This window comes from Panthera tigris, chromosome B2, assembly GCF_018350195.1.
Source record: "Panthera tigris isolate Pti1 chromosome B2, P.tigris_Pti1_mat1.1, whole genome shotgun sequence".
NCBI classification, from domain to species: domain Eukaryota; kingdom Metazoa; phylum Chordata; class Mammalia; order Carnivora; family Felidae; genus Panthera; species Panthera tigris.
Window position 1 is genome coordinate 14446222 of NC_056664.1, and position 27351 is coordinate 14473572.

Genomic DNA, 27351 nt, shown 5'->3' on the forward strand with positions numbered 1-27351 from the left:
CTCCGTTACTGTTATTACTGTGTTTTGGGGGGCGGTTGCCCTTTATCTGTGCGGAGATGGGAAATTCAATAGTACTTATTATATTGAGCAGTTAATTCCCACATACTGTGAACACATTACTGTTCAAAGTAGGTTATCTGGAGTTGCATTTAGAGCCAAGGGAGAGATACCATGTCATTGGCTTTATATCTCCTAGGGCTATATTAATTATTTATGATAGACTGCTGATGTAAACTGTTAACTCTGGCAGGTCATAGTTCGTGCACGTATCTTTCCAGGGCTCTAGGTTTTTGGAGTTTGGACGCAGATTTCTGAAGACCAGCAACCTGTGTGGTTGGTCTGTGTGTTTAATTTCCACGGCTGCTGCCGGGGCCGTTACCACCAGAAGGAAGGAAGCTTAGAAGGCACTCTTCTAGATGGTCGTCAGGTAGCAGTTTCCCCCAAAGTTTGGGAGGAGGCATACAGTCCAGAGGGCCTTCTTCTCCGTCTTTCTTTGGGAGGGCTGATGCCAGGACTCCTAATTCCAGCTTCTGGTGCCCTTGTGCCACTCACCCCCCACCCCCGCCACCATCACGAACCAGGTTCTGGGCGTGGAAATGACGGGTGTGCTTAGCCCGATTGCCTTGTCATTTTCAACATGCTGCCGGCTCAAACTCTTGGTAAAATATCGGTATCCTTCGCCCTCCAGAAATCAGCCAGCCCGGTGCAGGGAAGGCCCCGGGCCAGCCAGGCGCTGCTTTTTCTTGCTAGTTTGCAGAAGGGCGGCACAAGCCCATATGTTTCGGGGAGATGTAAAACCGTAAGGTTGCTGCCGGGTAACCCACAACAAAAAATCACACGGAGCCACATTCCCCGGATTCCTGTACAGTAGACTAATCCACTTAATCTCACTGTTAGCTTCCCCGGGCGGGGATTTCACAGTCTCTTTTGATTTAGTGGTTTGTAAAATCTCTGATTAAGTGCCTTTGCCCTCCTATTGTCTCTCTATTCCCTAAATGATTTTGTGAAGAAGGAATCAGGGAAGTTGAAATAGGGGTCAACATACCCTCATCCTTCCTTATCTGGTTTTTCTTCATTATTGTTATTGTTATTGTTTTTTATATTTTACATTTTATGTTTTTTATATTTTTATATTTTATGTTGTTTATATATTTATATTTTATATTTATATTTTATATTTATATTTTACATTATTTTATTTTTTGTTTTTTGTTTTTTATATTTTTATATTTTATATTTATATTTTATATTATTTTATATTTTATTTTATGTTTTTTATATATTATATTATATTATATATCATATTATATATTATATTATAATTGTTTATATTTATTATATTTTATTTATATTATACTTTTATTATATTTTATATTTTATAATTTTATTATATTTTAAATTTTAAGGTCTTTTTTTTTTCCCCTTGATTATAGTACCCCTCGACACTATTTTATTTTTCACCTTATCAAATTCCCCTCTACCTTGCCAATTGATGCTGAGTCCCGTCCCCCCCCCCCCCCCCCTCCGCTAAGCCGATCGTACCTGTATTTCTGTTGTGGATTTGTCCGTTACCCCTTCTGCTCGGAATGTCCGACTTCACCGCGCTGCGTCTCTCTAGAAAGGGCGGAGGCAAGATTTCGCCGAGCGAGAACAAAAAAAATCCTAAACTTTGTATGGAAACACAAAAGACCGCAAGTAAAAAAAGAAAGAAGGGGAGGGGTAAGAGCAAGCGTGATAGGGCCAGAGAGGCTGGGCCTCGAGACCTGGTTCTGTCACTTGCTAGCTGTGTGGTTGGGGACGAGCTAACACCTCTGGTCTTCATTCCCTCATCTGGAAGCGAAGATTAAACGCAACAGCATATAGTGCGTGTAGAGTACCGACGTGCCCACGTATTATGACAAGACTAGCTCTCATTCATACGAATGCACCTATTTCGCACACCAGCGATTTGTCTGGGGGCATTTTGTCAAGCCCTTTGATGTGTGTTTTTTTCTGGTGTCTCTGCTCCGATTAAGCCTCTTGAGGTTGAGAGCCCAAGTTTTAAGATTTATTTCATAATTGCTAATTACATTTAGTTTGTGCTCTCGTGCACCTGATGCTCTGCCTCTTCAAAATGCTGATCAAAATATTTGGGGAAAATTACGTTGGGTCAAGTAGTATAAATTACCGAAACACAGTAATCCCTCCAGCCTCCTTACCTGTGGTTTCAGTTTCCCCAGGTCAACCATGACCCACGATCTGATGATCCTCCTAACATATGGTCGGAAGGTGGGTGGCAGCCTAATGGTTCGTCATGGTGCTTACCTCACTTTACCTCATCACATACGCATTTTCTCATCTTGCATCGTCCTGAGAAGAAGAGGAAGTACAGTACAGTAAGATACTTTGAGAGAGACCACATTCATGTAACTCTTATTTTAGTATGTGGTTATAATTGTTCTTTATTATTAGTTATTGCCATTAACCTCTTCCTGAGCCTAATTTAAAATTTTTTATTTAATGTTTATTTATTTTTGAGAGAGAGAGAGAGAGAGACAGTGTGTGAAGGGGAGAGGGGCAGAGAGAGAGAAGGAGACACAAATTCCGAAGCAGGCTCCAGGCTCCGAGCTGTCAGCACAGAGCCCGACGCGGGGCTCGAACCCATGAACCGTGAGATCATGACCTGAGTGGAAGTCGGACGCTTAACTGACTGAGCCACCCAGGCGCCCCTTCCTGAGCCTAATTTATAAATAAATCTGTGTGGTAGGTATGTCCATGTAGGAGAACGGCGTATATAGGGGTTGGTTCTATCTGCAATTTTAAGCGCCTTCTGGGAGTCTCAGAATTCATCCCCCTTGGATAAGGGGAGACTACTGGACTGGATACTTGGTTGAAAAACTGCCATTTATATTAAGGTTCTTACCTAAATTTAAAGTCGACTAGCAAAGCCGTTGAATTTACATCCATCCAAAAGGAGAAACTCAAAATGCCGCGCACACACACGCACACGCACGAAAGGCCAAATAAAAATTAAAAATTGAAGGGTTTTTGATGTGGTTGCTGTTCTTTGTTTTTTTGGTTTTCTTGTTTTCCTCATGGAATTCTCCTTAAGACCTTTGAGCCTACTGAACGTGTGTCTTCTGCTCTTTCTTCATATCATGCAAGGAAGCAGAATTTGGAGATATTTTTTTCTACAGACACTTCAGAGGGCGAACCGTTCTATCGACGTGCCGGCTGCCCTCAAGCATACTCCAATTCTACGAAAGAAGCCAGCCTCTCCTCAAGGCTGGTTGGTGCAGAAGGTAAAACTTTGCTTTGGTATCTGGGAATGGGAAGCACAGCCGTTCTTTTCTTCTTTCTTTGTAAATCCAATTATACCTGGCCCCCAAGCCCCCACCATCGGACTGGAGGGAGGTCCAGGACCAGCCCTGCTGCGCTCGGGGCTCCACTGCTCAGTCACTGCCTGATGTTGGCAAGTCACGTAACCATTCTGTGCCTCAGTCTTCTCATTAGTAAAATGCAAATGCTAGTAGCTGTCTTGTTTATGGAAGGTTGTGGTGGAAGGATGAAATGACACTGTGTGTGTAAGTGCTTAGAAAAAGTGCCTGTTTCATATCAAGGGGCCAGAAAGTGTCGGTATGATCATAACTTTGATGATTAATTGCGTAAGTTGAAAAACTTATGTGATACCAGCAAAACGGGGCAGTTGCATGACTTAGTCTATAACTATGACATCCCTTATCATTTAACTCCTGTGTTCCTTGGACGCTGTATCCAATGCTGGTCCTCTGCCACCTGTTGGGCACCTGTGTGTGCTCTGGGCATGTTACAAAGTTTGGCCTCAGCCAGACTCAGTACCGGTGGATTCCCACCTAGAGCTGTGATCCCAGAATACGGTCCCTTGAAATCCACAGGTCAGTCCCACCAGAAGACTGTTACGTCCTCGTAGAAAACTCTGGACAACATCTCTTCTATCCACCCAGCTACCCAGTGTCAGTGTCTCTCTGTCTGTTTGTCTCTGTCTCTCTCTCTCTCCACCAATGGGCCCACGGCCTCCTGGGCAATCCAGTTCTGTAGCCTTAGGACGAGAGTCTTTAAACAAAATCTGTTCATTTTTCCCTGGAGCAGAAGGTGTTCCGCCTGCAGAATGGAAAACTCCTTCATTTCACCATTCTCTTCAAGGCATAATGTGGTAGGAGGCTGCGATTGGGCTAATCCTTGTGATTGTGTTGAGCTTATAGCAGAAATCAGGACACAGCTCAATCCTCATTCAGATTCCGTGCTGGCTCAGAGGCAAGTTTTGGACCATGCGGGTCTGGCGCTTCTACCCCATTGTAGCCTGAGCCAGCAGTGTTCTGGGGGCTGGGCTGAAAGAGTTGAGGCACTAGGCACTTTGGACAGATGCCTGAAGCAGAATCTTACGGAGTTGGTGAGGCAGAACTGAGTATCTAGACCAAAGCCAGTCTATGAAACTCAGAGCAGCCGAAACAAGATAGGAAGCCGATGGATTAATGGGCCTTGGGGAGCCAGTGGATGAGAAGATTCCAAGAGGCAAGAAGGAAGGAAGGTGAATTTGAAAGTCTTTCTAGTTGGTGGCAGTGGCTTTTTTATTTGACATATATGTTACTTGTTTCCATTCTCTTCTGTGCTTACTGTCCTCAAGTGGCCTCTACGTCTCCTTCTTTTTCCTCCCTTACCCCTGGCATGCTTGTTCCAATGTCTCAGGCCAGTTCAGGAGGCCAGCTTATTAACTGTGGACCCTTTGAAGAATATCCCAAGACTCACTTCTTTTTTTTTTTTTTTAATGTTTATTTATTTTTGAGAGAGACGGAGCATGAACAGGGGAGGAGCAGAGAGAGAGGGAGAAACAGAATCCTAAGCAGGCTCCAGGCTCTGAGCTGTCAGCACAGAGCCCAACACAGGGCTCAAACCCATGAACCCTGAGATCATGACCTGAACTGAAGTTGGACACTTGCCGACTGAGCCACCCAGGAGCCCCAGACGAGACTCCCTTCTTTATTCAGTACCCCTACCCCAGCATTAGATTTAGAAGGAAAGAGAACTGGCTTCTCTTGTTCATTCCTATATGACAGGCCACATCTATGTGCATTATCTAATTTAAACTCGGGTTCTAACCCTAGCCTTTCCATTCCAAGCTGTATGATATTAGGCAAGTTATTTAACCTCTGAAGGAATTGCCTCACTTGTAAAAAGAAGCTCTGGGGCGCCTGGGTGGCTCAGTCGGCTGAGCGTCCGGCTTCGGCTCAGGTCATGATCTCACGGTTTGTGAGTTTGAGCCCCGCGTCGGGCTCTGTGCTGACAGCTCGGAGCCTGGACCCTGTTTCGGATTCTGTGTCTTTCTCTCTGCTCTTCCCCTACTCATGCTCTGTCTCTGTCTCTCAAAATAAATAAATAAACATTAAAAAAAAAAGAAGCTCTAAGAACAAAGATCCTTTGACACTATCAAGCTTTGCTCCTTATCGTCATTCTCTCCTCGCAACCTAATTTTCTGATTCTATAATTTTATGTCCCCCATTTTTTGGATTTCTGATAGACAAGAAAATAAATGGAAAACCAATCTTCAGATAAACTAATCAGCGTTAATGAATGTTAATGGTGTGAGAAGTGTTACCTCTCAAAGGAATTGGAGTTTAAAAGGTAAATTTCATTTCTTAGCTCAAAAAAAAAAAAACTACCAAGTGTCTAGTGTCTGTCAGATTCTGTTATTCATGTGGATTGGATGCTTTAACCTACAATCTCCCAAAGTAGGCACCATAAGAAAGAGTCCCGGAGTCAAATAAAATCTTAAAATGGGGCACACTTATTTCTGCTTCTGCCAAGGTGGAGGTAAGGGGTCTGGATCTACTTTCCTTTTGAAAGAACAACCAAAAATATACAAAATACACAAAACAACAATTTTCAAGACTTCCCATCAGGCAATAAAGGACAGACAGGAGACAAAGGGGTGTCCTATGAATGCCTTAGCTTACTGTCTCAAGAGAATTCCCAGGCTGCAGTGCAGGAGGGGAAACCCAGGCAGAACCGAGGACATGAAGCTGAGGTTAGGAAGGTTATTGTGGCCACAGCTCACACGACAGTATGCTAGAAAGGAGAGGGCTGCACAGAGAGAAAACCCTGGAGATCTACAAAGGTCCCCCCTAAGTATATAGCGAAGTATAGATCTATGTCCAAAACTATTCAAAAATGGGGGAAAGAGACAAAAGAACAAGAGAATGGCACCTGGCACTTGCGAAAGCTGGGAATCATAACTGTTCCCATCAGCCACACTGGAAAATCTCCTAATCCATGAGATATTTGGGGAGAATACCCAGGAATGGTGTCTCTCCTCTAGAGGAGAATAATTAGCTTTAGATAGATCATGGCTATGGACCTACTTAACAACTCATAAAAGTTACATGTGAAAGATTCAAATCGCTTCCAAATAACTGCATCCCAGAACAAAGGTAAAGATTTTATAAACACAAAAATATCAGGAACCCAACAGGGTAAAATGCACAATGTCTAGCATTCAAACAGAGATTACCAGGCATTCAAAGAACAGTAAAACAGAGGGAGAGAATCATCGATTGAAATCAATCCAGAACTGATACAAATGTTAGAATGAGCAGAGGAGGTCACTAAAATAGTTGCCAGAGCTATATTATATATGTTCAAATGGGAAAGTAGAGATATGGAAGATATTTTTAAAAGACCCAAATAAAACTCCTGAAGGTAAAAACTGGAATGTCTGAGACAAAATGATACATGAGATGGGACGAGCAGTGTATTAGACATGGCTAAATAAAGATTAGTGAACTTGAAGATAGGAACGGAAACTAGCAGGAAGCTCAGAAGAAATAATGCAAACAAATGTAAAAGCATCAGTGAGCTGTGGAACAATTTTACATAGCCTAATATGTGTGTAATCATAAAGATATTTTAAATATCATTATTCTTTCTGAGGATATCTCAGACTATTTATCCTTATTTTATTGAAGTATAGTTGACATACAATATTAGTTTCGGGGGCACAACATAGTGATTTAGCATGTATATACATTATGAAGTGATCACCATGATAAATCTAGTTGCCATCTGTCACCATACAAGGTTGCTCCATACCCCAATATTTATTTTGGCTGGCTGGAAAATCTTCAAAGGGATTTTTCAAGACAGGATAAAAACAAAAGACAAAAACAAAACAGAAAAAGAAAAGAAAAGAAAAAAAAAAAAAAAACCAAAACCAACCCCTCCCCACCCTACACCACCACCACCAACTATACTAGAATATCATGGTGAAGCTGTTGACAATCAAACAAAGATGTTAAAAGCAGCAGAAGAGAAGAGAGGCGCGGTACATTTATGAGACTAATAACAGCACTAACAATAGACCTTGCGAAACCAGAAGAATGACATTATTAAAGTGTTAAACATAAACAAATAAGTAAGGAAATAACTTCTCCCTTAGAAGCGGTAGAATTCTGTACTCAAACACAAGATCTTTCAAAATGAAGGCATAATAAAAACTTTTTCAGATAATTCACTTTTGGCAGGACCCTGAGAATAAAATACCAAAGAGAGATCTTCAGATAGAAAGAAAATAATTCTTTAACAAAGGGTGCTGGGAGAACTGGACAGCAACATGCAGAAGAATGAAACCAGACCACTTTCTTACACCATTCACAAAAATAAACTCAAAATGGATGAAGGATCTGAATGCGAGACAGGAAACCATCAAAACCCTAGAGGAGAAAGCAGGAAAAAAACCTCTCTGACCTCAGCCGCAGCAATTTCTTACTTGACACATCTCCAAAGGCAAGGGAATTAAAAGCACAAATGAACTATTGGGATCTTGCAAAGATAAAAAGCTTCTGCACTGCAAAGGAAACTATCGATAAAACTAAAAGGCAACCAATGGAATGGGAAAAGATACTTGCAAATTACATATCGGACAAAAGGCTAGTATCCAAAATCTATAAAGAACCCACCAAACTTCACACCTGAAAAACAAATAATCCAGTGAAGAAATGGGCAGAAGACATGAATAGACACTTCTCTAAAGAAGACATCCAGATGGCCAACAGGCACATGAAAAGATGCTCAATGTCAGTCCTCATCAGGGAACTACAAATCAAAACCACACTGAGATACCACCTCACGCCGGTCAGAGTAGCTAAAATGAACAAATCAGGAGACTATAGATGCTGGAGAGGATGTGGAGAAACGGGAACCCTCTTGCACTGTTGGTGGGAATGCAAACGGGTGCAGCCGCTCTGGGAAACAGTGTGGAGGTTCTTCAAAAAATTGCAAATAGATCTACCCTATGACCCCACAATAGCACTGCTAGGAATTTACCCAAGGGATACAGGAGTGCTGATGCATAGGGGCACTTGTACCCCAATGTTTATAGCAGCACTTTCAACAATAGCCAAATTATAGAAAGAGCCTAAATGTCCATCAACTGGTGAATGGGTAAGGAAGTTGTGGTTTATATATACAATGGAATACTACTTGGCAATGAGAAAGAATGAAATATGACCTTTTGTAGCAATGTGGGTAGAACTGGAGAGTGTTATGCTAAGTGAAATAAGTCATACAGAGAAAGACCGATACCATATGTTTTCACTCTTATGTGGATCCTGAGAAACTTAACAGAAGACCATGGGGGAGGAGAAGGGGAGGGGAAGTTACAGAGAAGGAAGAAGGCAAACCATAAGAGACTCTTAAAAACTGAGAATCAACTGAGGTTTGATGGGGGGTGGGAGGGAGGGGATGGTGGGGGTGGGCATTGAGGAAGGTACCTGTTGGGATGAGTACTGGGTGTTTTATGGAAACCTATTTGACAATAAATTTCGTATTAAAAAAAAAAAGAAACAAAATAATTCTAGAAGGAAACAGTGTAAAACAGATAAGGGGTGGAGAGCCCTGGGAAGGATAAATGTGTGGGTAAATCTACATTCATATTGCTTGATTAAAACAAAAATAACAATGTCTTGTGGTGTTTAAAATATATGTGGAATTAAAAAACATGAAAACGACAGCACAGAAGACTATAAAGGAGTAAATATAATGACTACTCTAAATCCAGAAAGTGGCAAAACCACATGTTGAGATTGATTCATAAATCAAGGTCGCATATTGTTATCTCTGGGGTGACCACCAAAGTAATGATACAAAAGGGTATAACTAAAAATCAAATCGAAAATGGAAAGACGTATACTCAGTAAATGCCAAAGAAGTCTAGAAAGGAGAGAAAATGAGAACAAAGAACAGAAGGGACAAACAGAACACAAGTAGTTGTAGGAAGTATAAATCTACATTTATCAATAATTATGTTAAATGTAAAGAGAACATTCCAATTAAAACAAAAATATTCAGACTGTATTAAAAAAACCCACCTATATGCTGCTTACAAAGACATAACTCAAATGTAAGTAAATTTGAAAGTATATACTATGCAACCACTAAGTAAAGCTCTAGTATTGGTAGAAAAAAGACACTTGTTACGGCAAGAGATTGTACTAGAGAAAAACATGAATTTTTTGTTGATGAAGGAAACAAATTCAGTTAGTGAAAAAAGGGCCAATTCAACAGGAAGATGTAACAATCCTAAATTTGTGTGCACCTAACACATTGCTTTAAAACATATAAATCAAAAGTTGGTAGAACCCAAAGGAGAATTGGGCAAATGTACAAGTGTAGTGGAAGAATTTACTACTTTTCTAGTAATTGATAAAACAAGTAGATACACAAAGTATTCGAGTGATACTTCTGACGAACTTGATCTAATTGACACATATTGAAAACTGCACCTTCAAACTGTAGAATATACAAGCGTCCAAGGAATATTTCACCAGATCTAAGTAAATACTGGGCCACAAAGGAGGTCGTAACAAATTTCAAAGAACAGCAATCACACAGAGTGTATTCTCATAGCACAGTAGAATTAAGCTAGAGAGATCAATCACAGAATCATGTCTAAGAGCGTCTTCAAATGTTTGATAACTAAGCAATGAACTTCTAAGTAATCCAAGAGTCAAAAAAGAAATCATATTGGAAATTAGAAAGTATTTTGAATGAAATAAAGATGAAAATACTATATATCGGCGTCTGGGTGGCTCGTCCGGTTGAGTGTCCAACTCTTGATTTTGACTCAGGTCATGATCCTGGGGTCGTGAGATCAAGCCCACGTCAAGCTCCCACCTGAGTGTGGAGCCTGCTTGGCATTCTCTCTCCTCTCTGCCCCTCCTCTGAGTTTTCTCGCACACGTGCTCTCTCGCTCTCAAAAAATTTTTTAAAAATTAAATCTTTAAAAAAAAAAAAGAAAATACTATATCTCAAAACTTGAGGCATGTTGCCAAAATAGTTCTAAGATGGAGATTTGCAGATTTAAATGTATACATGGGAAAATAAGATTTGTCATGATTCCAAACTTAAAACAAATGCTTATCAAGAGTAGATGGGTATATTCATGTGGCATATTTACTATAATAAAATACTCACATGATGCAACAAAGAAAAAGCACAAACTCTTCATGCAACATGAATCTCACAGACATAATACTGAACAAAGGAAACTGGACATGGGAAGTATTTATGTGTGATACCATCTATATAAAGTTCAAAAACAATAAAAACAGGTCTGTGATGATTCAAGTCCGAAGAATCCCTACCATAAGGAGGAAGGGGGTTAATAACTAAGAGTCATTACAAGGTTCTGGCACGCTAATAATGTTCTATGCCTTTATCTAGGTGGTGAACCCAGGGGCAGGGGCACTTTGTAAAACTTCATTCAATAGTAACAATAATAATAAAAAAAAAAAGTTCGAAAGCTAATTCAGGTACGTATTTTGCTTATGGACGTGATTTTCATGCTTGGCAGAATGGCTAAGGAGGTTGCTAGGACCCAACTATCTATTCCGTGTTTCTCTGCATGTAAGACGATGCTAATCTGAGCCAGCGGCTGAGAGCGTTAAAACCTAGTTGCTGTTCATAGCTCTGTCAACACTGCTTTTTTCCATCTCCCCTGGCTGCACATTAAGCAAGTTTTTGCATTAATTTTGGTTCCTGGCATTCTTTTGCCTAGCCTCGTTGCTTGAGGCCATCGACCAACACGAATCAAGTACTGCATGAAGACCAGTTTGGAAGTTCTACTTCTTTCTGGACCTACAGTGGGGAGGAGCTGCCACCCTCAACGCAGATCTTGCCGGTGAAGGTGAAAAGCGAGTCACCAGGAGAATGTCTGCCTTTCACGGGAGCCTGTTCCACGTTATAGGAGCACAAACTAATCTTCGTTGTGTGCAACTGTGCCCTGGGTGACTAGTCCAAGTCTTTGAAATGTACTAACTTATTTGCTGTGATAACAACCGCATGAGGTAGTGTTATGTGCTGCGTGTTTGTTTCCTATTTTGAAACCCTAACCCCCCCCACCCCGGGTTGGCATTAGGAGGTGGGGGCCTTTGCGAGATGGTTTGGTCATGAGGGCAGAGCCCTCGTGATGGGATTCGCGTCCTTTCGGAAGTGACGAGAGACAGCTTGCTTCCTTTCTGCTCTCTGCCGCGTGAGGTCGACAAGAAGGCAGCCGGATGCACACCACGAAGACAGAGGTGTCAGAGAGGATGCCACACTGGCATCCTGGTCATGGACGTCCAGCCTCCAGAACCTTGAGAAAAAAAGCCACCTCGTCTACGGTGTTTTGTTAAAAGAGCCTAAAGTAAGACGGGGAGGCAATACTATCTGCCCCATGTGGCCATTGAGGCATAGAGCAGTTGAGTAATCTGTCAATGATCACTGCTAGCAACAGGGAGGCAGGGAGTGGGGTTCTTTCTAGAGCCTTTGCTCTTTACGCACACACCACGCAAGACACGAGGAGCCGCCTTCCTACGTTGGCGTCTTCAGTTTCAGAAGCTCCAGGAGGAGGTCCTAGTGTGCAGATGTCTCAACAGAACCCAGCCCTTTGTCAGAGGTTGGCTGTGCGACACAAGAAAGCCCCCCGGGATTCAGTGCTCAGGCCTGAGGAGGATGAGGGAACTTGAGGAATGTCCCTACCCCGTCTCTGGGTGGCGGCGGCTGGGGAGCAGGATTGAGGGTGTTGTTTGCATAAAAACTGAAAACACATCACGGGGAAATGTAAACATGGGTCAGTCAAGGTTCTGAGTAACAGTGACAAACAGTTTTTTGAAAAAGGAAGCATGGCTTTTCTTTATCGCCAGATGCTGCTCTCCAGGACCGCCATTTTCTGAGCCCTCAGCAGTAAACGTAATAAAGATTGATATCAGCGACAAATTCTGTCAACTTCCATGCTGCAAAACTTAGTCACTGTGCAAAATGGACCAAGGAAAATAAATAACCCGAGGAATGATGGAGTGTGTAAATATTGATGTGGATGCCGGGCGCGGGGAAGTTGGATGAAGCCAAAAGGAGCTGAGCGAAGGTGAGTCCCCCTCACCCTGGCCGAACACAGCGAGGTCTTTTCACACTGACTTTAATTCTCTGGCATTATGTCCAGAGTGGGAGTGTATGCTGTTTGTTGTGGGAGAAGTGGTAAGACCGTGAGTTCCAAAAAATCATTCTAGAAAAAGCAGTGAAGAAAAAAAGAAAAAAAAAAACTAGATACAAAATTACTCTCACAAAGATAGCACTGCCTGCCGAAAAAAATTGAGAGTACGTACATGAAAAAATGGAATGATAAAAAATACCCATGATTCCCTCACCCAAAATACTAGCTGTGAGCATCTTCCAGACTTTTTTCCATGCTTATGTATACATTTCCTCGTCTATACGATGTAAGTATCTCAAAGTTCAGTATTTCTGAAATAGTTGAATGCGAACTGTGGGTACACATACTGTGGCTTCCTCTCTGCTCCAAAAAGGCTTTTAGTATGCTAATGTTGCCACCCACAAACGATGACATCTATTTAAAAATTTTTTTTAATGTTTATTTATTTTTGAGAGAGAGAGAGAGAGAGAGAATGAGCAGGGGAGGGGCAGAGAGCGAGGGAGACCCAGAATCCAAAGGAAGCTCCAGCCTCTGAGCCGTCAGCACAGAGCCCGACGCGGGGCTCGAACTCGTCAACCGCGAGATCACGACCTGAGCTGAAGTCGGACGCTTCCCCGACTGAGCCACCCCGGCGCTTCTACAAATGATGACATCTTAAAACCAAAAGTGCATGTGGGAATTACACAGTTGTAGAAAGTATATTGTACGTACTATTTTCTCTTTTTTCTTTTTTTTTTTTTAAGCCTTGTTTTCTTTTCTTAGGTTGAGGTATAAACGACACAACATTATATTAGTTTCAGGTGTAAAGTATAATGATTCAATTCATATTGAAATGATCACAGTAATTACAGTTAATGTCTGTCACCATACGTATTTACAAATTTCTTCTTCTTATGATGAGGACCTTCAGGATCCATTCTCCCAGCTCCTTTCAAATATACAATACAGTATTATTAGCTATAGCCCCCACGCTGTGCATCACATCCCCATGACTTGCACATTTTGCAACTAGAAATTTCTCTCTTTCACACCTTTACCCGTTTTTCCCGCCCCCTCTCCCCTTTTTTCTTCTTTTCACGAAGTACACATAACACTAAATTGACCATTTCTCAGTGGCATGAGGGCTATTCACGAGGTCGTGTAACCATCAGTGTCTATTTCCTAAACTTTGTCATTATCCTAAACAGAAAGTGGCCACCCATTAAGTAATAACTCCACATTCTCCCCTCCCTGCTGGCGACTGATAACCACTATTGTACTTGCTATGTCTATGGCTTAGCCTGTGGATCTATGGATTCCGTAAGTGGAATCATACCGCATGTAAGTTGAATCATACAATATGTATCTTTTTGTGTCTGGCTTGTTTCGTATGGCATACTGTTTTCAAGGTTTGTCCATGTTGTAGCATGTATCAGAATTTCATTCCTTTTGCTGAACGAATCATATACCACATTTTGGTTATCTGTTGGTGGAGACTTGGGCTGTTTCCATGTGGGGGGCTATTGTGAGTTATGCGGCTATGAACGTGGGTACGTGGTATTTATGTGAATCCCTGTTTTCAGTTCCTCGGAGCTCAATCCCTCGGGTAGAATTGCTGGATCCCATGATAATTCTGTTTGACTTTTTGAGGAATTGCCGAACTGTTTCCCACAGCAGGTGCACCATGATACGGAAGGTCCCTGACTGGGGATTTTACGACTTTACCTTTGTGTGAAAGCCCTACACGTTCACAGGAGAAACCGCTGCGAATTCTTGGTTTTGCCCTTTTTCCCAGGCTAGCGATGTGCAGTATGATCCTCTCCCGTGAGGCAGGGCAAGGTCAGCGAGACAACAAGAGGGTGAACAACCGATACGCTGATAACCACTCTGTCCCACACAACCATTCTGTTTTTCACTTTCAGTACAGTATTCAGTCAATTATGTGAGATGGTCAACACTTGATTGTCAAGCAGGCTTCGTGCCTGAACATATTTCCATGTGCGTTACTATTCTTCTATAATCCGTATCAATTATCATCTTAAAGACGGGCAGAGCCGGATGCGGGACTCAAACACACGAAGCCGCGAGATCATGACCTGAGCCAAACCAAGAGTCTGATGCTTAACCAACTGAGTCACCCGGGCGTCCTACACACATACTTTTAAAGATAATCCTCTATTGTGGAAAAGTTAGGTTGTTCTCGGTTTATTCCTATTAGAAATGGTGATGAAATGAATACTGTATGGCTATTTTTTGCACACATTCTCAATGACTTATTGACAGAAATTCCTAGATACGCTATTGTTGAATCAAAGATGTGAACGTGGAAGGCATTTAATTCATAATTCTAAATCGCCTTCATTTCATTTCAAAAGGAAAAAAAAAACCCAGCAGCCCGTGGGAGGAACCACCCACACCACTACTGCCAACCCCCCAAATTTAACTGGAAAATATTTACATTTATGAGGACAAGAGGAAATGGATATGAGGATTTGGTCAATAAAATAGAAATTGTATCAGTCAGCTCTTTTGCCAGATGGCTTGACAATTCTGGAAAGATGAGATTCTTTACAATATTCATCTTGGGTCTGGGGATGAACTTTTTTTCAAAGAAGTGTGATTACTTTCTGACTCGTTTTTCAGATTTCTCATCGACCATTCTTGCCTGGGATGTAGCAGGAAAATGAAAAGAAAATAGACACGCCACCGAAGATTTCCTCTCGCGGTTACTTAAACTTGAAATTCTGGGCGTCTGCTTGAAATTTTTAGACAAGAGGAATAAAAAGAACTTTTTGATAGGTGTATCTAAATTAGTACACACAATCTACACTGTATTCTCTGGAGAAGTTTCTTCTCTCTGAAAAATTGCATGATTCTACCCAAAGCGTTAGGATTTTCACCATTGCTTGTTAGGGTAAATAATGCACGTGCACATTCACAAGAGGGCAGATATGTGAGCAGTCATTCTACACAGTAGCCCCCACCTTATCCGTGGGTTTGGACACCGGAGGTCACCCACTGTCCCTTTTATCATCTCAAGAAGAAGGGGAGTACAGTAGAATAAGACACTTCGCATGCACGAGATAAAGATCACATTCACGTAACCTTTGTTACAGCAGCATCTGGTTATAATTACTCTGTTTTATTACTGGTTATTTTTGTTGATCTCTTACTATGCGTAAGTTATAAATTAAACTTCATCATAGGTATGTACGTATAGGAAAAAAAAACATGATCTATGGAGGGTTTGGTACTACCTGTGATTCTAGGCATCCCCTGGGGATCTTGGAATGCATCCCCCATGGATAAGGAGGGCTGTAGCTAAGTCACTTGGCTCAGCCCATTTGGGCTGCGGTGACAGAATATCATAGACTTCTCTCAGTTCTGGAGGCTGGGAAGTTCCAGATTAAGGGGTTGGCAGATTTGGAACCTGCTTCCGGGTTCATAGATCTTATCGCTGTAACCTCCCACTGTGGAAGGGACAGGGGAGTTCTCTGGGGTCTCTTTTCTAAGGGCCCTAATCCCATTCATGAAGGTTTCACCCTTTGGACCTCATGGCCTCCTAAACGCCCCACCTCCAAATACCATCATCCTGGGGATTGGTCTTCAACGCATGAACGCTGGGGAAACACAAATTGTCTTCCTGTGGCATCACCACCTTAAAAGCCACGGTCTGACCTTGTGGTCCTTAAAGCAGCGGTTCTCAGACATGAGTGTGCATCAGAATCACTGAGGGCTGTTAAAACAGATTGCTGGGCCCCTGCCTCCAGAGTGGCTGATTCGGTAGGTGTGGGTGAGGCCTGGGCGTCTGCATTGCTAACAACTTCCGAGGTGTCGCCGGCCAAGGGCCACACCGTGCAAACACTGTCTTAGATGACGTTACCTGTCATTCACCCCCCTCAGGGCAGCTCTGGATGATCGTTTAGGTGAGTGATAAAGAGTGAGGTTGCTATTTGAGCAGCAAAACGAGTATATGGATTGTGATGATCATGATGAAGGGCTACGACCATGTTTCACTCGTGGGGCATTTTTTTTCCTAAGGGAATTATCGGAGTCCTCATGCTTAGACTTGGCATCCAAGGAAAACAAACTTCTCCAGACACATACAAAAAAAAAAGGGGGTTCATCTGGATCATATATTAACTCTGATAATGAAAGTTTTTACCGTGTTGACTCCGGTGGCTTTAGCTACTAATATTTTTATTATGCGTAAATAGCACTGGTAGGTAGCTTAAAATATCTTCAGGGATAGATCATGTAGGTCCCCAAATAAAACATATAGTTCTTGAGGCAAGGACTCAATACATGCTGTTGACCAACTCAGGGTAAAGGAATAGATCTACGAGGTGCATTGAACCATCAGCATACGAGACAAGGAATATTCAAGAAGGATGGCGGCGTGGTAGAAGGCTGCGTGCCCTCGTGTGGTCCCTTCCACATTGGTTCTGGATTTGGCCACGTGACTTGCTCTGGCCAATAGGACAGCGGCAAATGTGATAGCAAAGCCCGATCAGCACGTGCACGTTGGGGCTTGTCCTCTTGAGATGCCGCCTTTCCGCACCCATCTGTCATGCTGTAAAAAGCCTTGGGTGAAAGCAACGAATGATGAGCATCCCATTGGAGAAAGACCCCCAGGGAAAAGAGGCCATCCAGAAATTTCCAGCCTCAGCTCCCAGGTGAGTGTGGTCCCATGAGTAACCTCAGCTACCGTACTTGGTGCTGGAGAATGGTGAACTGACCCCTGGCAACTGCAGGCTCCCAAGAAACCGCAGGAGGTGGTTGTTACAAAGTAATATGCAACTGAAACGGGGGGGGGGGGGGGTGATGCATGCTATTTTAAAAAGCGGTGAATGTGTTTTAAAATCTAAAAAGTAGTTCAACAATCACATGAGATTTCCCTTGCGTCATTTCTGCTTTCGTGATATTTTTACAACAGTGCTTTGTTGGAGTCTGAGAAAAACCAGTGATGTCACGAAATTTTGTTGCCCTTCTCTTACAAGCCAGCCTCTGTGTGAACAGAGAGGATGGGGAGGGAAGGGGACACAAGGAAGCCGATAATCCGAGCGTGGCGTGGAAAGTGCCTGAAGGGCAGTACCAAGAGCCTGGGGAGGATGGAAAGGAAGGAAGGACGGGCGATCCTGGGGGAAAGATTTTGCTGGCTAGTGACTTCTCTGGAGCCCTGACTTGGGCTAATCTGATTCCAGGTAGCTTTATAACCCTCAGGATAAAAAGTAGAAATCAAAAAAAAAAAAAAAAAAACCAAAAACAAAAACCCCGCACAACCGGAGACAAGAGGAAGCTACAAGCTTTGGTCATTTATTTCAAGATTCCAAACACCACTCCTCATAAGATATGAACGATCCCGCCCGGCTTCCTTGAAGCACATCCTGGACGTGTGGCCAAGAAACTGTTTCCTTCAATCGCCGTGACAGAGCGCCTCCTGTGACAACACAATGCGCCCTCCCCACCCGCTCCCCGACACCCTGTGCCGAAAGTCAGGGCGCGGGCTCACGCGTCCCCATCCCTGCCTCCGACACGAACACCCTGGGAATTACTGGGAGAGAAGCCTGGCATGTGCGGGAGCCCCCCGGAGAGACACCGTCCCAGAAGAGGGGCCCTAACTAGGTGGAGACATCTGACTCCGAGCACTACGTCCTAATTCTCACGAAGGGGGATCCTGGCACCCAGCCAGGACACGGAAAAGGCAGGAAAGGAAGAGCGAATTCGGAGCTGGCGAAGCGAGTGTTTGCTGGCTTATTGAAACCCATAGATACAGAATTCAAACAGGGAGGAGGAATCTGACTACCAGATGGAGCTGCGGAGAGAGGCAGGATGTCAGCACTGGAGTCATAAAAGGATGCATTTTGACAGCACGGAAGCCACAGGGAGAGCGATGCTCGGTGGCCTGGATGGGTTCACCTTGTGCTCGGTATTTTCTTTCTTTTTTATTTTTTTTAATTTTTTTTCTCTAACGTTTATTGATTTTCGAGACAGACAGAGACAGAGCACGAACGGGGGAAGGGTCAGAGAGAGGCGGAGACACAGAATCCGAAACAGACTCCAGGCTCCGAGCGGTCAGCCCAGAGCCCGACGCGGGGCTCGAACCCACGGACCGCGAGATCGTGACCTGAGCCGAAGTCGGCTGCTTCACCGACTGAGCCGCCCAGGCGCCCCTCGGTATTTTATTTCTACCTAAACCCCTTGGAGGCCGAGGTGGAGGCTATTGTGTCGGTCCTCTAGTAAAGAGAACCCACGAGCCCTTCAAAGACCTTTGGGGCCACCAGGAAACAAGGCAAACGGACAGCCAATAGGCAGATGCCCAGACCTTCACCAAACACGATTTATTGGACGCCCGTGATGTGACAGGCACTGCTCTGGTGTCCAGGGAGCCAACGAGGAGAACGACTGAGACTCCCTGCTCGGGGGGGGGGGGTGGGGGGGGTGGGACACAACGATTCTAGTCGCCATTTAGTTGGTCAAACACGTGGAGGGCCGTGGAGCACAGGGGAGCTCAGAAGGACAGCTTCCAGTGGGGGTGGGGGGCTCACGGGCTCACAGGAGACCCGGCTTGGAGTGCTCTCCATAGCTCGCTCACTCTATGACCATAGGCAGGTCCCTGAATCTCTCTGTTCCCCACCTGTAAATTGGTGATAAGACTATGCACCGTACAGGGTCGTGGTGAGTCACTGAGGCAACATCGGTTGCTGGAGGGTGCGGAGGAAGGGCGAGGCTCTGTAGAGGAGACCGACTTTGAGCTTGTGCTGTTGGCCAAATCAGGATGGGGACAGCTGGGTACGTAGCTCACAGGGAATGTGGTTGCCTGTGGATCAAAAGGTGGGAACTAGAAAGACAGGAAAAGCCAGCGAGAGCAAGGACGCCGTCCATCCCCAAGGTAATTTTGCGGCAGCTGGCATTCGTTGCCTTGCCCTCGGTGTGGTGTTGTGATTCCCGCTTCTCTCGACATCATGCAACGTGCCCTGTGATGTTTATCGTGCCGCATTCCAGGGATGGTGTAGGGAGCCGTGTCCGATGTCGGAGAGCTTGGAAAATAGTCCTCGGTTTAATTTTAACTCTTCCTATAAACAGTGACCTAACGTGAGGAAGGCTCGGCCGGGCCAGTCCCGAGCCTCTGCCTTTCTTCCTTCTCCTCACCCCCCTCCTTCTGCCCTCAGTCCAACTGTCCCGCCTCTATCTCACATATGGACTGTGCAAATAAACGCGGGGTGATTTGTGTGCTCAGCTAAGCTGAGAAGAGAGAGAAGAAAACATGTGTCAGCACAGCGAAACACTCCAGCCAAGTCAGGAACCTCTCGGCAGGAGGGAGTCACCTCCTCTTTTCTCCTTGCGAAGTGTCGTCTCAGCAGGGCGGGGTGGAGGGCCGGGCCAAGGCCTTACCTGCCATGCCAACAACGGACTGTCCAGAAGAGAGCCCCTTCTTCCCCTCCCAGCCCCAGCTGTATTTCCCCCCCTTGAGCAGTAGGTCAAATTCTCTCTCTCTTCGTGTAAATTAGGTGAGCTACTGAGCACTGCTTGGGGCTGAACGATCTACCCTCTGGTTGCTCATGGTTTTTCCTTCCTTCACTCCACCCATTGTCAACTCAGCTGAGCCCTCCCTGATTTTTATAGAGGGGCAACACCTTGAGAACACAGAGGACTAAAACCGCCTTTTGAATGGCCCAGGTGCAAACAGGCGAGCTGAACTTCCCACTGGGAGCCCACTGGTGAGGAAGTCCTAGTTACCTGGCCCAGGGATAGGTGGGAAGGGGTCAGGGGAGAGGGGAATGGAAGAATTGTGTGTCGACGTGGTGGGATGAAGGGATCGGCGGACAAGTCGGGACTGACTGCGAAGCACCAACCTAGCTCAGGGCTCAGCAGACGTTTTCCGTTAAGAGGCCAGATAGTCAATAATTCGTTCTCTTTGTGAGCCATCCGGTCTCTATCGCAGCAACTCAGCTCTGCCTTGTAGGGCCAAATCGTCTATGGGCAAGTGGAAAACGAGTGAAAATGACCGTATTCCAGTAAAAGATGGTTCACAACAACAGGTGGCAGGCTGGATTTGGCCTGTGAGCTGTAGGCTTTGGACCCCTGATCTGGAGGACGTGCTTTGCCTTTTGCCCCTTCCACGGTCCTGGAAAGAGGCCAGTGTGCCTTCCTGCTCCCAAACCTTTGTGCGACTGTGCTTCCTCCACCCTGGTGTGCCATATTACAAACCCCAAGCGCTGGAATTGGCCATTTACCTCGACGAGGCAGTCTCCTAAGGCAAAAGTCAATGGGGATTATGACTTCGGGTGTCGTGACTTTGTTAAATTCCCACCACCGGCAGGAATAGGACAGGTGGACAATGTAGGTGCTGAAACTCACCTCCTCTTGTCAGCTAAGGCGTGGTACAAGGACATCACTCAAGCAATTTGGTTTAGAATCATACAGTTCTCTTATTTTCGGTCTCCTTCGTCTTTCCAGGTCTCTTGCAATCAGAATGTTGACACTTCCACTTTATCTTCTATGTTCCTTAGCTTTCCTTTCACATTTTCTATCACTTTATATATTCCTCGTGCTTTCAAGAAGGGTTCCTTAGCCAACCCATACACGCCTTCTTCGGCCGCATCCATGCCGCCATTTTCTTCCACGGGAACCTTTCGTCAAGCATGAGAGTGGGATACGCTTGAGGCTGGACTCGGAGGTAGACTGGGTTCAATTCCAGCTCTGCCTGTAATCCTAGGCAAGTCACTAACCCTCTCAGTGTCTCGATGTCCTCATCTTAAAAATGGGTTTAATAATAGCACCACTCCCATTTGTGAGAAATAAATACATACATAAATGAGTAACTTGTGTAGAGCACTTAAGTCAATGGCACATTTGAACCCACGGTCTTTCCGTGCCTAGTGCTCCACCTTCTTTGTTTGTCTTCAGAAGATTTTATATTGATAATACCTTCCCTGTTTCTTCACTTACATGTATCGTGATCAGTTTAAACCCCAAGTCTTCTAATCCTCCTGCCTCAGGCGGTATTTGTCGTACATTTTGTAGCTCTTTTTGGCCGCAGTGGTCCTCAAGGGTCTAGTTGCACTCGGGCAAGCTCACAGTCCTTTGGGGACACCTGCTACAGTTTTCGGGGGCTGTGTCTTAGAGAGGGGTGGTGAGTTTAGGAAGAAGGCAGGGCATGAGTCCTGAGTGGGGGCCCCAGTTGCCCTAGGACCACTGTCCATCCTTCCACCAGAAAGCTCTCTGGCAAGGCTTAACTTTAATGCCTCACAGTGAATCTGCATGAGGAGACAGCATTCTTCAGGGTGGTTACCCACCAGCCTCAAGGGAGCTGCTCGCACCTAAATCCACCTTCAATTAGGGTAGGGTTTCTTCTGCCCAGATGTTAGCATTACTCACACCCCTAAGCCCTTAGACATATGGACACCGGGGCTGAGCCATTGCTGTAATGTTGGGGTCATCAGGATTGTCCCGAGGCCACCAGGAATGGACATGGGGGTGGGAAGACCAGAGCAAACTTTACAAAGCTTTCTTCCAGCCTCCTCTCCCACTGGCACTTCTACTCGCTTCCCAGCCCCCAGAACTCGGCCACCTCTCCCTCACATTCACACCAGAAGATGAGCTTCTGTCACCCGATGACTACGCAAGGTTTTGCACAGTTACTATTGTCCTTGGTTCCTAGAATCCGTCTTTCCTTCTTGTGTCTGCTGTTTCTCAAGGACTGAGTTTTGGTGGGAGGGCAACGCATGCTGTGCTAATTCCCTATCTTACGAAGAACCGAAAAAACCAGAATCATAAAGTCCAAAGAAACCGCAATGCTGTCCGGCTTTCTGTGCTACGTGTGGCTCTCCCGTGATTGCCCAAAGAAGATGTCATCCGGGTTCTCCCTCAAGAGTTCCACCACAGGAAACACGAACGTGAGATGAACCTGTCCACTTTTTAAAAACTTTTTACTAAACAGAAGCTAACATACATACTGAAAAGTTCATGGATTGTAAGTGTACAACTCTATAAACTCTCACAAAAAAGAGCACATCCAGGTCATAGACACTCCAATTTCCGTCTTGACAAGTTAGCTGTTTGAGGTGTTCCTCAGGCTAATTTTCCAGGACTGAGTATTTGCTGAAGCAAGTAACTTAGGTTATTTTTGCCCGGGCCCGGTATTGTTCACCTCAAAAGCAGGAAACTGTGCTTTATCCCAGAATTGTTTAGCACACGAATGGGAAAATACGTTAGTTTTGGTTCTTATGGGTTTGCAAAATTTGTTTATACTACAATTGAAGCATGCACCGGAAATATGGTTTTAATATTTTGCCTATAACTGATCTGCTCTTCAGGGTGAGCTGGTTAGTGGGGAAATAATAACAAAGTCAGAGAAGCAGCCCCCTTAGCTAATACTTAGCCTCCCTAAGTAAAAATGTCTAATCTCGGCAATTTCTCCTACTTCTCCTCTCTCCAGCTCCTTCCCAAGATTATGTCTAGATGTACAAAGGTAGGCATGTGACTTGTGTGTCTTCTTGGAAGAGGGGGAAGAGGACAGTTCGTGGCTTTCTGGCTCTCGTGGTCCCCAGAACAGTGACCCTTGGCCACCTGCTCGCTACCTACCCTGTCGGATGGTGCAACTAAGGTTGATGATCCTCACTTGGTTCAGGACTAGGGGTTCTCTCTGGGTCAACTGATCTTCAATGACATTAGTCCTTTGTAACACTTCAAACTCTGGTTCCCCATTCTATTCCCCAGGGTAGGCGGGCTATATCCTGTGTGTTAATGTGTCTGGGCTTCTATCACGAAATATCACAGGCTGGGTGCCTTCTAAACAACAGAAATCCATCTCTCACCATTCTGGAAAATGAAGTCCAAGATCAGGGTGTAAGCATGGCTGCATTCTGGTGAAAAGCCTCCCTTGGATTGCAGCCTGCTGACTTCTTGCGTCTTCACATGGGGGAAGGGGCAAGGAATCTTTGTGGGGTCTTTTTTATAAATGCACGCATCAATCCCATTTATAATCGTTCCACTCTCATGACCTAAGCACCTCCCAAAGGTGCTACCTTCTACTACCCTCACATTGGGCATTGGGACTTCAACGTGTGAATTTTGGCAGACGCCAGCATTCAAGCCAAAGCACCGCCCTGCCATGGGGGCCCCCAGCTTAGATCCACTGGCTCCGTATTAAGCTTCCCCACTGTCCAAAGAAACAAAGACGACCCAAATGAGAAAAGCGAAGCCTGTTTATTCTGAACTTGCTGTAGCACGGGAGTCGGCCATTGTCACTTGCATTTTGACAGACTGAAAGGCAGGCAGAGGGGTGGGAAAGCTTTGTCGTGGGAAAAAGACAAAGACATAGAAGGCTTCGCCTATGCCCTGATTGGAGGCTGTTGGCATGGAGAAGCCGTAGGCGAGCTAACTTGTGCAGGTGTCCCATGTGATTGCCAAGGGTGCATACTTCGCTTTCTCTGTTTGGTTCAAAGTTGGAAGCAGGGAAGCTGTCAGTAATTAATCAAGTTCTGGCCATTCGCGACCAATTGTTATAGGCGTCCTTCAGCTTCCTGGACTATCAGTAGAGATAGCAATGGCCTCCTACAAGACGGACTTAGAGCAGGCTGCCTTCCTGGGGCTGATTACTATAGATAAGGGATTGGTTTCCCGGGCAGATTGCTGCAGATCTGGGGTCAGGGTTCTATTTCTAAGCATGGTCTGGCCATTGTCCAGGTGTATATTCTGCCTCTCCCCATCACGTAGAAGCTGACAAAAGCACCAGACCTGTCTCCAACCCCACCCTGTCTGCTTAACAACGCCGGGCTCCTCTATTCTGTCTCAGGGCCCCTGGCGTTCCCATCAATTCCTTTTGGACATTCCTAAATCAAACCCTCCCCTCTACTCTCGTCCTTCTTCCTCTCTCAACTCCTGGGACAGGAAGGGCAGGTCCCCTGTGGCATCTCCTTCTCCCACAGAGGAGCAAGCATCAAGGCCTCCTTGTACCTCCCGGGGAAAAACTTTTCTACCCGCAGGAGAACTCTCACATCCTGGATGCCTCGGGTTGGTGCTTAGTGAGCCAAAGAAGAAGATAAAGGAGCTCGGATGGGTATAAAAAAAAAAAAAAAAAAAAAGAGCCATCTCCTTGCAAGACTATTATCTGGCTTCAAATCCGCTTTTGAATATCAAAAGCTGAATATCAATTCTTTCTTTCTCTTTGCATACCACATGTGACCTACCCCCACACCCCCCCGGTAGATAACCCTGAAACCAATTAGGAAGAAGGACCTGTACTCGCAAAGTGAAAGAGAAAATTACATTAATATTTTTTTTTTCAAAATATGGCCTCCATCACAGAAGGTATTCTTTATGTTCTCACAGAATTCTTTTGTCCTGCTCGCTTCAACTGGCTTTCTTTGGGGGAACAGAGGTTAATAGGGAGAAATGAAGCTATTTCTTGGGGCCTGTTTGGAAATGATCTCTTCCTCTTCATTCTAAGTGCTGGAGTATAAAGTCTCTTTTATCCTTTCAGTTCAGGCCTCCGTCTTCTCAAAAGGGGCTCCATTGGCTTTTCTATTTCTTCCCCATAATTCGAGCTCCCCACCCCCACTTGCTTGAATCCTAATGGAAAATGGATCTGCAATCCATCACTTTTAAGGATCTTGTTCACAGGGCTCCCCATGTCCCTCCCCCTTAACAGCAAGCTCTCTTGAAAGTTTGTGTGCGTGAGTGTGCGTATAATAATAGGCCCTCTATCCCTTCCCCGTCTTGATCGCTCTTACAGACTGCGTGTAATAATAATTTTATATCTGACTTTGGCTGTTACTTCATTCCCTCTAGTTCTAACCCATTATTTCACATTTTCAGAGGCTCATTATGACTCATTGGGTAGCCGAAGAAACATAATGAGTCCAAGATGATTGCACATGGCGGTGCTCCACAAATAGATATTAAACAGCTCATGAAATCTATAAATGTCCTTACTATCCTGGGTGCATTATAAAGCTATGAATCAATAATTCAGGCTAGTTTTTTTATCCTCTCTAAAAACCTAGCTTTCTGGACTTTTTTTCTCATGGAAATGGAAGCTATATACACAAGGAGGAAAGAAAGCTAGAAGAGAGAAGGGGGGCTTGGATAGAAGGAAAGGTGGAAAAGAAGATACGAAGACAAAGAAGGAGGCGGAACTTATTTTAATGGCATATGCCTTTTCTCACAGCTTCTTGACCGCTGTCCACATCAAGAATAAACAATGGCAGGCACAAACTAGCCACTCAAGAACTAGGGGTTGAATGAGCAAAAGTTCTATGACTGTTTTGGGTTGAGTGTATACATTGGTTTTGAGAATGACCTTTACTGAATAGTTATTCTGTGCCCGGAACAATGGATGTATTTACTTCTTAATCATTAATGTGAGGTAGGAGCCGATATTATACCCAGAAGCCACTGACGGGAGAGCAATATACCTGCTGAATATTTGAGAAAAGCTAATAATCAGAGGAAAATCATTGGCACACTGAAAAACAAAAACGAAGAGTGAATTGAATCAGCTCTCCCTTTCGGATTTCCTCTGTTGGCAAATGATTCCACCATTTACCAACTTACCGCACCCAGAGCCCTGGGAATCGTTCTAGATGTTCTATCGCAAATGGTCCCCCACCAAGTTCTCGCTATGTCTCCAGAGGTCTCATATACACCCACTTCTACCCCTCCACTGTGGAAAAATTCCAAATTGTCCCTCATTCTTGCTTCGCTCATTATATAAACTTGCCAACTGGTCTTCCTGCTTTCTTCTATACTGCCCACCAGAGTAATCCTCTAAAATATAAACCTGATCATGTTACTCGTTGGCTTAAAAGTCTTTCAATTATTCCCTATTTTCTGCAAGATAAAATCCAAGCTCGTTAACAGGACGTACAGAGCCCTTCACGAACTCCCTCTTTCCCTTCCTTCCAGCGCCACTGGCTCCCAGCCTCTCTCTTCACTAGTCTTTCCTCCAGTCATCTCCTCCCCCCACCCCCTCTTCCCTCCGGTCATCTTGAACATTGCACCTTCCCCCCCGGGACGCTTTTGTGCCTCTGAACATCTACATTTTGCTCTCTGAAGTTATCTCTCCCTTCTTATCATTTCTTTAGCTGGCTACCTACAGGACATCTTTCAAGATTGAGCTTTGTTTTTCTCTGGGACACTTTGTTGTTCTCCGGTCCTGCCCCTTCTCTCTCTCTTCGTCTCTTCTGCCTCCTTTCAATGCGTACACATCTCAAAAGTGGATTTCACGCCTCTATCAGTCAGGGTCCCAGCAGGAAACAACTGGCACCCTTTGATCCACCTAAATTTGAGGAAGATTTAGTTAAAAGGGACTGACTACAAAATTGTGGGTTGGGTTCCATGGGGCCCCAGGAACTGACGCAAGAGCTGGTCTGGCCACAGTGTAGAGCTTCCACAATCACTAGGTCAGGAAGGAAAGGGTGAGAGAGAGAGAGAGAGAGCAGTTCAGCTAAGGACGAGTTGTGACTTTTGATTGAGTCATCCTCCCAGGAAGGGGCAGAAACATCTCTGAGCTCCCTTCTTCTCTCTCTGTCTCTGATCTCCTGAAATGGTCCCCATCGACGGAAGCCAACAAGAAGCCAGTGAACCCGGGAGCCTTGGTGCTGTGGCCCGTGGAGGCCAGCCTCCAAGAAAGAGCCAAGAGTAGGAGAGGGGAGGAAAGACTTCGCGACCTTCTTAAGTTCTGCGGCTGAGCCTGGGAAGGAAACTGACAAAAGACAGCTTAACGGGAGAAAAGCATACAGATTTTATTTGATACTAATATTTTTATATGACACAGGAGGCTTTGTAGAAAAGAAACGGGGAGCCAAAAAAGTGGCTAGGCCTGAGAGCTTTTATACTATTTCTGCAAAGGACGACAAGTTGTGGAGATTTGCCAAGACGAAGGGAAA

At 44.7% G+C, this 27351-nt stretch overlaps 2 long non-coding RNA genes across 2 annotated transcripts in view; one reads left to right on the plus strand and one right to left on the minus strand.

Moving 5' to 3' along the window:
- Positions 1-1542: 1542 nt before the first annotated feature.
- LOC122238347 overlaps positions 1543-27351 on the minus strand; it is a 31995-nt gene continuing 6186 nt past the window's right edge. The window contains exons 2-3 of the long non-coding RNA XR_006217256.1: positions 2199-2349; positions 1543-1614 (exon numbers count right to left, since the gene is read on the minus strand). This is a non-coding gene — a long non-coding RNA (uncharacterized LOC122238347). The remainder of the gene's footprint in view (positions 1615-2198; positions 2350-27351) is intronic.
- Positions 3152-15198, plus strand: LOC122238346. Its single transcript, XR_006217255.1, has 3 exons — positions 3152-3281; positions 5534-5637; positions 15101-15198. It is a non-coding gene; the product is annotated as an uncharacterized LOC122238346 (long non-coding RNA).